Source organism: Bos javanicus, chromosome X (assembly GCF_032452875.1).
Source record: "Bos javanicus breed banteng chromosome X, ARS-OSU_banteng_1.0, whole genome shotgun sequence".
Lineage (NCBI taxonomy): Eukaryota > Metazoa > Chordata > Mammalia > Artiodactyla > Bovidae > Bos > Bos javanicus.
The window spans coordinates 115834807-115848588 of record NC_083897.1 but is presented as its reverse complement, the minus strand read 5'-3'; the positions used below and the strand labels follow the sequence as shown (position 1 = coordinate 115848588).

General features: G+C 41.5%; 1 protein-coding gene across 1 annotated transcript in view; it reads left to right on the top strand.

Moving 5' to 3' along the window:
• LOC133243529 (melanoma-associated antigen B2-like) overlaps window positions 1-13782 on the top strand; it is a 203290-nt gene that overhangs the window by 178455 nt on the left and 11053 nt on the right. The window lies entirely within an intron of this gene.

Here is a 13782-nt window from a genome sequence, read left to right as displayed (position 1 = left end):
GGACCACGTGTTTATCTACTCCTCTGTTGATGGACATTTAGTTTGCTCCCATGTCTTGGGTATTGTAAATATTGCTGCAATTTACATTGGGGTGATTATTCCATTTTCGAATTATGATTTTCTCAGGATATATGCTCAGGAGTCAGATTGCTGGATATTATGGTAGTATTATTTTTCTATTGTGTTTTATTGAGTATAATTAATTTAAAATGTTGTGTTAGTTTCAGGTGTATAACAGAGTGATTCAGTTATACATACACATATTCACTCATTTTCAGATTGTTTTGTCATACAGGTTACTACAGATTATTGAGTAGAGTTCCCTGTGTTATACAGTAGGCGCTTTGGGGTTATTGCTATTATATATATATATATATATATATATATATATCTTAGTTGTAGATGTGGGCTTCCCAAGTGGCACAGTGGTGAGGAATCACCTGCCAATGCAGGAGACACAAGAGAAGTGGGTTCAGTCCCTGGGTCAGGAAGATCCCCTAGAGCAGGAAATAGCAACTCACTCCAGTATTCTGACCTGGAAAATTCCATGGATGGAGGGTCCTGGTGGACTACAGTCCATGGAGTCACGAAGAGTCAGACACAACAGTCGTCTATGTTTATCTCAGGCTCCTAAAGTATCCCTCCCCCAACATTTCTCCAGTGGTAATCATAAGCTTGTTTTTGATATCCATAAGTCGGTTTCTGTTTTGTAAATGAGTTTATTTGTGAAGTGAAATGAAAGTCACTGTCTTATCCAACTCTTTGCAACCCCATGGCCTATACAGTCCATGGAATTCTCCAGACCAGGATACTGGAGTGGGTAGCCATTCCCTTCTCCAGGGGGTCTTCCCAACCCAGGGATCAAAGCCAGGTCTCCCACATTGCAGGTAGATTCGTTACTAGCTGAGCCACCAGGGAAGCAAGTTCATTTGTGTCATTTTTTAAAAATTAGATTCCACTTACGAGTGATAACATATGCTATTTGTCTTTCTCTGTCTTACTTTACTTAGTATGACATTCCCTAGGTCCATCCATGTTGCTGCACATGTCATTAATTAATTCTTTTTATGGCTGAATAATATCCTATTGTATATGTGTATGACATTTACTTTATTCAATCCTCTGTTAAGAGACATTTAGGTTACTTCCATATCTTTGCTGCGATTCATGGGGTCGCAAAGAGTCGGACACGACTGAGCAACTGAACTGAACTGAACTGATATCTTCGCTAATGTAAATAGTGCTGCAATGAAGACTGAAGTGCATGTATATTTATGAATCATGGTTTTCTTTGGATATGTACCAGGAGTGGGATTGGTAAATCATATGGTAACTCTATTTTTCATTTTTCAAGGAACTTCCATAATGTTCTCCATAGTGACTGTGTCAATTTGCATTCCCACCGAGAGTGCAACAGTGTTCCCTTTTTTCCACACTCCATCATTTATTGTGTGCAGATTTGGGGATGATGACCATTCTGGCTGGTGTGAGGTGATACCTCATTGTACTTTTCATTTGCATTTTTCTGATACTTAGTGATGTTGAGCATCTTTTCATATGCTTTTTGGTCATCTATATGTCTTCTTTGAAGGAATGTTTGTTTATACACTCTGCCTACTTTTTTATGGGATTGTTTATTTGACACAGAGGTGCATGAGCTATTTATATATTTTGGAGATAATTGCACTGTTGTTTGCTTTGTTTGCAAATATTTCCTCTGATTCTGTGAGTTGTCTTTTTGTTTTTGGTTTCTTTTTGCTGTGTGGAAGCTTTTGACTTTAATTAAAGGTCACCTGTTTGTTTTTCTTTTTATTTTCATTACTCCAGGAGGTGGATCAAAAACCATTTTACTAAAAGAAAAAAATACTGCTGCAACTTGTGTCAAACAGTGAGTGTTCTGCCTAGGTTTTCCTCTGAGGGTTTTATAGAATCTGGGTTTACATTTCAGTCTTTCATCCATTTTGAGTTTATTTTTTTGTATGGTATTACAGAATGTTCTAAATTCATTATTTTACATGTAACTGTCCAGTTTTCAAGGCACCACTTATTGAAGAGACTGTCTTTTTTGGTTCACTAGTATTTTGTTCAGGATTTTTCCATCTGGGTTCTTCAGTGATATTGGCCTGTCATTTTCTTTTCTTTTCTTTTCTTTTTTTTGTTTTCGTGCGTGCTTCTCTGTCTGGTTTTGCTCTCAGGGTGATGGTGGCCTCATAGAATGAGCTTGGGAGTGTTCCTCCCTCTGTAATTCTTTTTGGAAGAGGTTGATAGAATCTCTAAGTGTTTGTTTGAATTACCCGAGAAGCCCCCTGGTCCTGGACATTTTATTGGAAAATTTTAAATCACTCTTTCAGTACTTGTGATCCATCTACTCATGTTCTCTATTTCTTCCTTGTTTAGTCTTGAAAGGCTGTACCTCTCTAAGAATCTGTGCTTTTCTCCTAGATTGTCCATTTTATTTGCATATAGTTGTTTGTAGTAGTCTCTTATGATACTTGGAGTTCCACACGAGTGTATTCTTAATGAAACCAGTCCTGATTACCTTGTAGTTGTGTGAGTATAAATGTAAGATGAGGGAGTATAAAGCAGGAAAAGTACCCTCCACCACCACACAGAAGAATGCACCGTAATCCAGCTAAGGAATTTCATACAATAGGGCACATTCTGGTGTTTCCTCACTAAAAAGTCTAGTCCTATTCTGTATCAGCCAGAATAGCAGGGAGGTAGTACTGAACTACTTTTATATATTTGGGCATGCGTGATGTTAAAAATGAAATTTTACCAGGAAAAATAGCCATTGGTTGTGGTCTAAAAGGCCATGGGCTACACAGAGGCCTTGGAGTGAATGTATTTCCCCTGGAAATTGCCCAGACATCTAGATTTGCTTGTCGGTGATCTCTGCTGGAGGGATAAAGTATTTAGGTCTTCTACCAGAAAGATTAAACCCCAGCATGCTCAGAAAGGAAGTGAGGAAATCGGTGTTTGAATGTGTGTGCTCCTGAATTGCTCTCTGAAAGTCAGCTCTGCCTGAGTCTAAGACAGCTTCCTCTTTCACTTTCTTCAATGGGATGCAATCACTCTCTCAGCTTCCTACTCACTAGATAAGTTTTTCTACATGGAGACTGAGACAGAGCCTGAACTTCTATAGGACCCTCCTCAGTAGACAAGCATGCCCTCAGCACATGGCCGGGCAGAAATACTAGGAGCCTGTGACCAAATGGGCTCCAGTCTTGGAACTGGTGGGACAGATTCCTTGGAAGCTGGGTAGCACATGTTCCTTTCAAGCTACAGTTTGACAAGCACATATAATAATGGAAAACTTTTCAGGGTTCTTTAAGTGAACCCTCAGATCCAAGCTGGTCACCTTGAGACTATCCATTCTTCTCAGTGGTTTCTCCAGGGAACTCATACAGCCAACGCTTTCCAGAAACCAAACTAGGAGATGGAATTGGGTCCTAAATTAAGGGGCGATGCCTCAAGTTTGCCCATTTTCTCCCTAGAGAGGAACAAAGCGCCCTGAGCCACAGATAGACAAGCCCTGAAGGCTTTCCTACAGCCTGAATGTAGGAATGAATGCAAGGGCTTTCCAGGGAGACCTCTAGTTCCTGATAAGAGTGCTGGTTGATGTCGACTTCCATCCATGAAGGCTGGGAAGAGGCAGCAAGCATTGGTTAAACACAGTAGGTCCAGGCTCTGTTTGCTGGCCAAAAGGTAAACTATTTTGAGCACTACAGTGGAAGAAATTGGTCAGTCAACTGCAGAGCTCAGTTTGGGCTGAGGAGTGGCCAGGAAGAGCCAAGACAGATGACCCAATAGTAATAAATTCCATCCAGGCACCAAAACGCCAAACTTCAAGCAATAGCCTGAAAAGAGACATGTGAAGGAAACAAAGCCTCTGATAATCATCTTTCTTAAATACCAATTAATCCAACCTTGTCAGTGCTTATGTAACACTCCAGTCCTGGTGGTACAAAACTCTGGGACCTGGGATTATCATTTTCTATAGAATTTGAGACTCATTAACCAAATTGAGGATGATTTCCCACAAGCTTGAAGAATGTACAAAGATAAATGGGGGGATTGAAGCATAAAGCATTGACCAGTTTAAAGTGGTTTTGCCTCCTTAAAACAGGTTGTTGATTAACCAAACCTTGAGTTATTTTTAGAGGCAGCATTATGCATGTGCCAAAAAGGAGCCTATGTTTCCAGGATGACTGCAGAACCCAGAGGATTCAGTCTATGGAACTCTCAGAGTAGGAATGTGGCCAGGGGAGAACTGTATGAAGTCCTTCAATATGGAAAATCTGGCTTCTAGCAGCATGAATAGCTTACATGAACTAATTCAAGACTAGCCAATTAGGTTCCAAGTTTGCAGTTCCCCTAAACCCTTTCATTTTACCTCAAACTCTGGATTGAGGAGGCAGATTTGAGAGCCCCACTTTCTGTCTTCTTGCTACTCCACCTTGGATTAAAGTTTGTCTCTCAAAAGCATGTTCCATAGTATTGGCTTCTAGGTGCATCAGGCAGTGAACCCTTGCTGGGGAACACTAGTGACTGATAGGCCTGGAATTAGAGTCCTCTCTGAATTCCTCTAGATCCAACGCTGTTATACTCCTCTTGGCCTAAAGCAGAACTTGTGTTCCTTAACACTCAAATGTATCTTGGGATAAAAGCAAGGACTCTGGATATATTCCAATACACTTCTTCAGGCACAAAGCCTTGAAGGCTACATCAATAAATGACATGAATAACGAAGAGAAACAGATGATAAGGACAGTAAGATCGTCTCTCTGTGCAGTGTCCAATAACCTCAATCAGAATAGTACAAAACCATCTTGGATGGCTTTTTTCCTTTAGAATTGTACTCATATCTCAGATATGGTGACTTGGGTTCTAGATCAGTGCAGTAAAGGTAACATGGCCATAGAGTTAAGCATTAGGAATTTGGAGGGTTCCCAGTGCTTATAAAAGTTGTTAATCCTATTGTACACTTACTAGAAGATGTCTAAAAAATACACATAGCTTAATTTACAAATATGTTACAATAGTAACAAAGACAACTGATCAGAGCACCATAAGAAATAAATAAGGAAAGAGTTTAATATGTTTAACGAATTAACAATATGTGGAACAGGGACCCCAAGTGAATACATGATGTTGGGAAAATGATGCCATAGATGTGTTCAATGAATGGTTACCATAAACTTTCAGTTTGTAACGAAACACAGTATTTGTGACGCATGATTACATGCAGTAGAATGTTTGAAAAGTATGCCTGTCAATCAATTAAAACAAGTCATGAAAAGAGACTGACTCTGGCTTTTGAAAAGGATGGAGCAGCATTTTTCTCTGGGAGCACACCTCATTCTGCCCCCTGCCTTCTGTGTTATTTTCCCCATCTCAGGTTAAGTCTGGGACATGAAACTGTAAGGTTTGCATAAGGGACACTGCTCAAGAGTTTGCTGAGATGTGGTGTTCCCCAGGAATCTTTTAATCCAAGAGAGAGACAAAATTTGGGCCCCCATAAGTGGGGTCTGGAGAGAAAACCACCATAAAATACAGGTCATTCAGAGACGTGCCCAAACTTCCTCTCAGGCCTAGAATGCCCAGACAGGACATTCCCTTTTATAAGCTTTGTAATTCTCTGTGAGTTCAAAGTCTCAGTCTAAGAAGAATGGCCTCAGTTCAGTAGAGGGAGAATCTCAGGTTGGAGGGTCAGGTCCCAGGACTGGCCAGGACCATGGTGAGGTGCCTGAGTGAAGAAAGAAGTATCACTAGACCCACAGATGAGGAGGCTTTACAGACCCCTGCCCCTATTCCTAACCCCAGAGGTTCCAGGCAGAGTTATAGGGATGAGAAGCCTCTTCATTTCTCTCTGATTTCAGCGAGGGAATGGATGGAACCTCAGTTCTGAGGATGGTGGCATCTTGGCCATCACCACTAGGAAGATGAGGACCATCAGTGCCCATGAGAGGGTCTCTCCCACCAAGGAGGAAGGCTCACAGAATGGCGCTGCCCCTGTCAAGGAGAGATGCACAGAGAAGTGCCCTGATTCCCCACTAGGGACTCTGAGAGGTGAGGGCTTCGTTTAGGGGCAGGAGGACTCAAGTCCATAGTGCTAAGGGTCCTGGGCTCTGACAGATGGCACGGTGAGGACCCTAAGTGATGACCCAGGGACTGCTGAACGCTGAACGACGGGGTCCCCACAGAGCCCCGCCCCTTCCATTATCCCTCAGAGATCGTGCACAGGGCAGCCATAGCCGGAAGTGTCTCTGCAAAACTTCCCTGTTGGTGGCGAAGAGCTCGGACTGATGTTCAGCGTGTTCGTGTGGCTAAGAGTGGATTCCCAGGACTGATCTGTAGGCAAGGTGAGGACCTGAATGTGGACTCAAGGGACCATTCCCCCGTCCTGTAACAAAGATAAGGCCCAAAGTCTCATCTCTGAGATCAGCAGGGGACGGTTCCTACAACTCTCTTAGGCTGATTTCTTTGGTACATCTTGATCTAACACATTCTGTAAGGTAAGCGATTACTTGATTCTGTAAATGAAGGAAACCTAGGCCCTAACTCCAGTCACCGGGAGAGCGCCAAGTGCGAACCAGGCATGGGGCAGTAAAGATGGCGACACAAAGCGGCACCCATGCACTGAACTCCCAGAATTCTCCCCTGCCGAAACTCTAAGAGGTGAAACTTTGTTTGGAGGCTTGTGGACACAGTTCGGGAAAGGGAGGAGTGTCCGATTCTGAGAGATATGAAGATGGGGACTCTGAATGAGGACTGTAGAACACCCCGCCAGTCTTCTTCCCCCCGCCAACCCCACCCCTTCTGTCAGCTATCAGAGATCCTGGGTATCACAGCTTTGAGAGGTGAGGAAGAGAGGGCCCAAGCCACCGGATGTCCCAGTGTTCCTCCAGCAATTCTTCCCACACCTAATGAAGCTGAGCCAAATTCTGTACTTTGTGACTGAAGATAGCATTCAGTGTTCTATAAGTAGTATAGAACGAGGCATCCCAGAGGGTGCACAGTGTATAATTCCTTGGGGTTTGTGTTCTGTATGAGGAATTTAAAGATAAATCTGTGTTCTTATGTTCTTGCTACTTTTCAAAGGTTGCTTCTCAAAGCTTATAATCTAAGTGTACCAATGACATCAGTCACACTGTTGTTTATCGGTCTTAGGGATAAGAGGTTTTCTGTTGTGTAAAACAAATGGGAACACTCTTACACTGTTGGTGGGAATGCAAACTAGTACAGCCACTATGGAGAACAGTGTGGAGATTCCTTAAAAAACTGGAAATAGAACTGCCTTATGATCCAGCAATCCCACTGCTGGGCATACACACTGAGGAAACCAGAAGGGAAAGAGACACGTGTACCCCAATGTTCATCGCAGCACTGTTTATAATAGCCAGGACATGGAAGCAACCTAGATGTCCATCAGCAGATGAATGGATAAGCAAGCTGTGGTACATATACACAATGGAGTATTACTCAGCCATTAAAAAGAATACATTTGAATCAGTTCTAATGAGGTGGATGAAACTGGAGCCTATTATACAGAGTGAAGTAAGCCAGAAGGAAAAACACCAATACAGTATACTAACGCATATATATGGAATTTAGAAAGATGGTAACAATAACCCTGTGTACGAGACAGCAAAAGAGACACTGATGTATAGAACAGGCTTATGGACTCTGTGGGAGAGGGAGAGGGTGGGAAGATTTGGGAGAATGGCATTGAAACATGTGAAATGTCATGTATGAAACGAGATGCCAGTCCAGGTTCAATGCACGATGCTGGATGCTTGGGGCTGGTGCACTGGGACGACCCAGAGGGATGGTATGGGGAGGGAGGAGGGAGGAGGGTTCAGTATGGGGAACACATGTATACCTGTGGTGGATTCATTTTGATATTTGGCAGAACTAATACAATTATGTAAGGTTTAAAAATAAAATAAAATTTAAAAAAAAAACAAATGGGAAAGCTTCCATCTTATTTAATAAGCTGGTGCAAGATAGCATGGCATTACAATATGTTATTTCCTTGACAATATGAAAAAATTAAGCAGGGCAATATGTGGCATCAAGAAATACAGGGAAAGTAAGATGGATGGTATTTTGTTTCCCCATGTTTTATAGTCCGTGTTTTACAAAATTATAAGTGACTGTGTATGCTTCATTAATTCAAAAATGTAAAATTAAATTCTAAGAAATTCATCCTCGTGCTCACAGGCTCATTTATTCCCTAAACAGTAATTTAACCTCTGCTCATAGAAGACTCCATGCTAGTACTTGGAGAGCTGAGAAAAAGATCTAGCCACTGACCATAAAATTATAGAGTCGAGAAGCAGCTGTCATGTAAAGGAAATGGTGACATGACAGCAGTCAAATGTGAATTCCCTCATGCAAGGGAGTGGTGGGCCTTGGGAAAGTATAAGTCTTCCGGTGGGAAGTAATTATAAGTTGAGTGCATGGCAGGCTGGATGAGGCTGTGGTAATCGTGACCAGGGACCAGGTTCTCACATGGTGGGATGCATATTTAAAGACAACGCCTTGGATGGGAAACTGCCCTTCACAGTTCCAGGCACACTTCACTCTGTTGCATGTTGTGTTATTGTATTTCACAGGTACTGCTTTTCTTTTCTTTGTTCTTTTTCTTTACCAAATTAAAAGTTTGTGTCAGTCAACCTTGCTTCCAGCAAGTCTTTCGGCTCCATGTTGCCAACACCGTTTGCTCACTTCATGTCTTTCTGTCACGTTTTGATACCTCTTGCAATGTTCACACCCTCAGCAGCAAAAATGATGGACTCAGCGAAGGCTCAGATAATGGTTACCATCTTTTTTCTTTTAGCAAAGAGGTGTTTTTAATTTAAGATATCTATATTGTTCTGAGGCATAATGCTATTGCCCACTTAATAACCTATAGTATAGTATAAACATAAATTTTATGAAAGCACTGGGAAACCAAAAAATTCGTATGACTCAGTTGTGGTATGGACTTTCCTTTGGGGGTTGAGACCCAAACCTGCAGTATTTTCTGAGTCTGCCTGTGCTTTTGGGATTGTGAGTAAATCTGAGAAAAATCATGTAAAGCTGACATGGAATGTGTCCTGTGCTCTTATTCCAGTACAGGGAAACCCTATGGAGATTAGATGCTTTAATCATCTTGTCTTCTGTCTATGGAGTTTTTCAGAAATCAGGGTGGCACTCCCCTGAGGTGGGATGATGCCTTGAAGCCACTGAACTGGCGCTCTCTGCCCTCGGTGGGGGAGCCAGAGCCCACGCCACTAAAAAATAATAATAATTGAAATCAAGTTATCTTGACTGTAGTTTGGCAAACAGTAGGGAAGGAATAGACACTTGTGGGTGGTTAAATGAATGAAAGTGGGAGTGGTTTATGAAAAAGGGCAAGTGAGAGATAGGTATGTTTGGGGCCCTTCAAACATTTTGGAGCTTTGTGTTACATCCACTGAGGGTGTCTACCTCATGGTGACCTTCAGTGGCATACTCTTAACTGGGATATGCTAGTTTTCCTTGCTAACCAGTATTTTTCTGATTTATTTATTGATGAGTTTGGAGATAAGTCTACTCCTGTGAAATGACCACCACAGTTTATGCCATAAACATATCCATTACCTCCAGAATTTCCCTCTCATCCTTTTTAAGGTTATTTTTAATCGGAGTATAGTTGCTTTACAATATTCTGTTGGTTTCTGCCATACATCAACATGAATCGGCCATAGGTATACATATGTCCCCTCCCCCTTGAATATCCCCCCACCTCCCACTCCTTCCCACCTGTCTAGGTTTTCACAGAGCACCAGTTTGAGTTTCCTGCATCACACAGCAAATCCCCATTGGCTGTCGATATTCCATATGGTAATGTGTATGTTTCAGTATTACTCTCGGTTTGTCCTTCCCTCTCGTCCAGCCCTGTCACCAAGTCTGTCCTCTATGTCTGCATCTCCATCCTGCCCTGCAAATACATTCATCAGTGCTATCTCCTAGATTCCATGTATATGTGTCAGGATACGATGTTTATATTTCTCTTTCTGACTTTCTTCACTCTGTATAATAGGCCCTATGTTCACCCACTACATTGGAACTCACTGAAATATGGTCTTTTTATGGCTGAGTAGTACTTCATTGTATACAGAAACCAGAGCTTCTTTATCCATTCGGTGATGCACATCTAGGTTGGTTCTGTGGCCTATCTATTGTAAACAGTGTGGCAATGAACATTGGAGTACATGTGTCTTATTCAGTTATGGTTTCCTAATGGTTTATGCGCAGTAGTGGGATGGTTGAGTCATGTGGTAGTTAAGTCCGAATTTTTAAGGAAACTTCATACTCTTCTCCATAGAGACTGTATCAATTTACATTCCCACCAACAATGCAAGAGAGTTCCCTTTTCTCCACACCCTCTCCAGCATTTATTGTTTATAGACTTTTTGATGATGGCCATTTTGACAGATGCTATCTCACCCTTTATGGTTTGTATCTGGGATAAGAACACTTACCATAAGATTTGACCTCTTAGTGTACAGTATAGTATTCTTAACTATAAGCTGTATATTATATAGTAGATCCCTAGAACTTATTCATTTTATAAAATTAAACTTTGTAACTTTTCATTAATACTGAGAATTGGAATACTGCCTGCTGTATCAGTGAATAAACACTGTCAGTTATCGACAGTTGCAGCCACCACGGATGGTGAACCCTGAGGGAACACAGGATGTAAAAATACAGGATACGGGCCCCAGATATGTGAAGTTCATATCAAAGGAATGATTTCAGTGAGCCCCGATTCTTGCATCTTTCCATATATGGAAAAGTGCTAAATTCCTTAACCAGGGTTATCTGGTTTTCCTTCATTTATCTTAATCTTTTGATATTCAGACTACTGCCCTTTGTTGCAAAACTTCTATGTAACCTGGCTCCTCCCCTCCCTTCTTTGGAGGAGTTCTCTCAGGGTTACTCGAGATGCTGCCTCCTGGGTTGAAGTCCTAAACGTTTGTACCAAAGAGAACATACCTGTCAGCTTTTTCTGTGATTTTTTTTTCTTTTAATTTATTTATTTTAATTGGAGGCTAATTACTTTACAATATTGTAGTGGCTTTTGCCATACATTGACATGAGTCAGCCATGGGTGTACATTGTTCCCTTTCCTGACCCCCACTCACACCTCCCTCCCCATCCCATCTCTCAGGGTCATCCCAGTGCACCAGCCCTGAGTACCCTGTCTCATGCATAGGTTGTGAATGTTTTTTAAGTCTACAATTCCTTTGCATTCACCCTCCCATAGACCATGGCAACCACCACTCTACTCTGTTTTTGTGACTTTGACCATTTTAGATTCTTCATATAAATGACATGCAGTATTTGTCCTTCTGTGTCTGGCTTATTTCACTGTAGCAGCAGGTCCTCTAGGTTTATCCATGCTGTAATAACTGGAGAGATGAGCTTCTTTTTAAGGCTGAATGGTGTTCCATTATGTGTATATTTTGCACCTTCTTTATCCATTCATCTGTCACTGGACACCTAGGATGCTTCCCTTTCTTGGCCATTGTGAGTAGTGCTGCAATGAACATGGGAGTGCAGAGCTCTCTTCGAGGTCCTGATTTCAGTTCCTTTGGATAGTAGTGGAATTGCGGAAAGTATTATGAGTTATTTTTGATTTTTTGAGGAACTGCTACAGTTTTCCCTGTAAATTGGCTGTACCAATTTATATTCCTACAAGCAGTGTTGAATATGTACAGTTTACTAAGAAACTTGCAAACTGTCTGCCAAAGTGGCTCTACCATTTGCATCACCACTACCGAGGAATGAGAGTTCTTGTTGATTCACGTCCTTAGCAGCATTTGGTGTTGCCAGTCCTTTGAATGCTGGCCATTCTGAAAGGCATGTCATGGTATCTGCTTGTTTTTTTTTAATTTGCAGTTCCCTAATGGTATATGATGTGGAGCATCTTTCCATATGCTTGTTTGGCATCTCAGTATCTTCCTGGGCAAGGTATCTATTCCTATCTTTTGTTCATTTTTTATTAGATGTTAGTTTTCTTCTTATTAATATTAAGAGTTCTTTGTATATTTTAGATTAGAGCCTTCATCAGACATGTTTTTTGCAAATATTTTCTCCCAGACTATGGCTCATCTTCTAGTTCTCTTGGTGTATTTTTATAGAGCAGCAGTTTAAAGGCACTGAAATCTAGCTTATCAATTATTTCTTTCATGGATCCCCATCACTTTTTTCTGTGATGATATTTTGTTGATTGGTTTGCTATGTGGCACATAGGATCTTCAACCAGGGTTTGAGCTCACAGCCCTTGCACTGGAGGCACAGTGTTTGTAAAATTTTAGCTTTTTTATTTTGTGTTGGGGTATAGCAAATTAACACTATTGTGACAGTTTTCAGGTAAACAGTGAAGGGACTCAGCCATACATATACACGTATCCACTCTCCCCCAAACTTCCATCAGTACTGCCACATAATATTAAGCAGAGTTCCCTGTGTTATACAGTACATCCTTGTTGCTTATCCATTTTAAATATAGCAGTGTGTACATGTCCATCAGAAATCCCCTAATTATCCCTGTCCCACATCGTTCCCCAGCGGCAACCATAAATTTGTTCTCTGAGACTGTAAGTCTTTCTATTTTGTAGTTAAATTCATTTGTATCATCTCTTTTTAAATTATACATCTAAGATATGTCATATAATATTTCTCCTTCTCTGTCTGAGTCACTTCAGTCAGTATGATGATCTCTAGGTCCATCATGATGCAGATTGGCGGTTGCCACAAGAGGGAGTTGGAGGATGGATGAAATGGGTGTAAATGACCAAATGGCATAAACATTCACAACTTTCACTTACAAAATAAAGAAGCCCTAGTGTTCTTTCCTGTAGAATCCCAGGGACGGGGAGCCTGGTGGGCTGCCGTCTATGGGGTCGCACAGAGTCGGACACGACTGAAGTGATGTAGCAGCAGCAGCAACAGCAGCAGGGATATAATGTACAGCATGGTGACTGTAGTTAATCATTGCCATTGTTAAGTTGCCAAGTGGTTTCCTACTCTCTGCAATCCCATGGATTGTAGCTTACCAGCCTCCTCTGTCTGGAATTTTCCATGCAAGAATACTGGATTGGGTTGCCGTGTCCTCCTCCAGGGCATCTTCCTGACCTAGCAATTGAACCCACATCTCCTGCATCTACAGGCAGATTCTTTACCACTGAGCCACCAGGGAAGCACATAGTTAATAATACTGTATTGTATATGTGAAAGTTCCTGAGAGAATATATATGTTTTTAAACCGAGCTATAGTTATAGTGGGCTTTCCTGGTGGCTCAGATGGCAAAAAATCTGCCTGCAATGTAGGAGACCTGGGTATGATCACTTAGTCAGGAAGATCCCCTGGAGAAGGGAATGGTTACCCACTCCAGTGGGTAATTCTTACTTGGAGAATTCCATCGCTAGAGGAGCCTGGCGGGCTACCGTCCTTAGGGTCAAAAAGAGTAGAACAAGACTGAGCAACTAACACTTTCTCTTCATTTTCATAGTTGATGTACAATATTTTATGTTTCAGGGACACAACAAAGTGATTCTCAATTTATAAATGTGATGTTCCATTTATAGTTATTATAAAATATTGGCTATATCCCCTTTGTTTTGCAGTATATTCTTGTAGCTTATCTATTTTATACATATGAGTTTGCACCTCTTAATCTTCTATCCCTGCCCTTACCCTCCCCCTTGCTGCTCTCCCCTGGTAACCACTGCTAGCTTGTT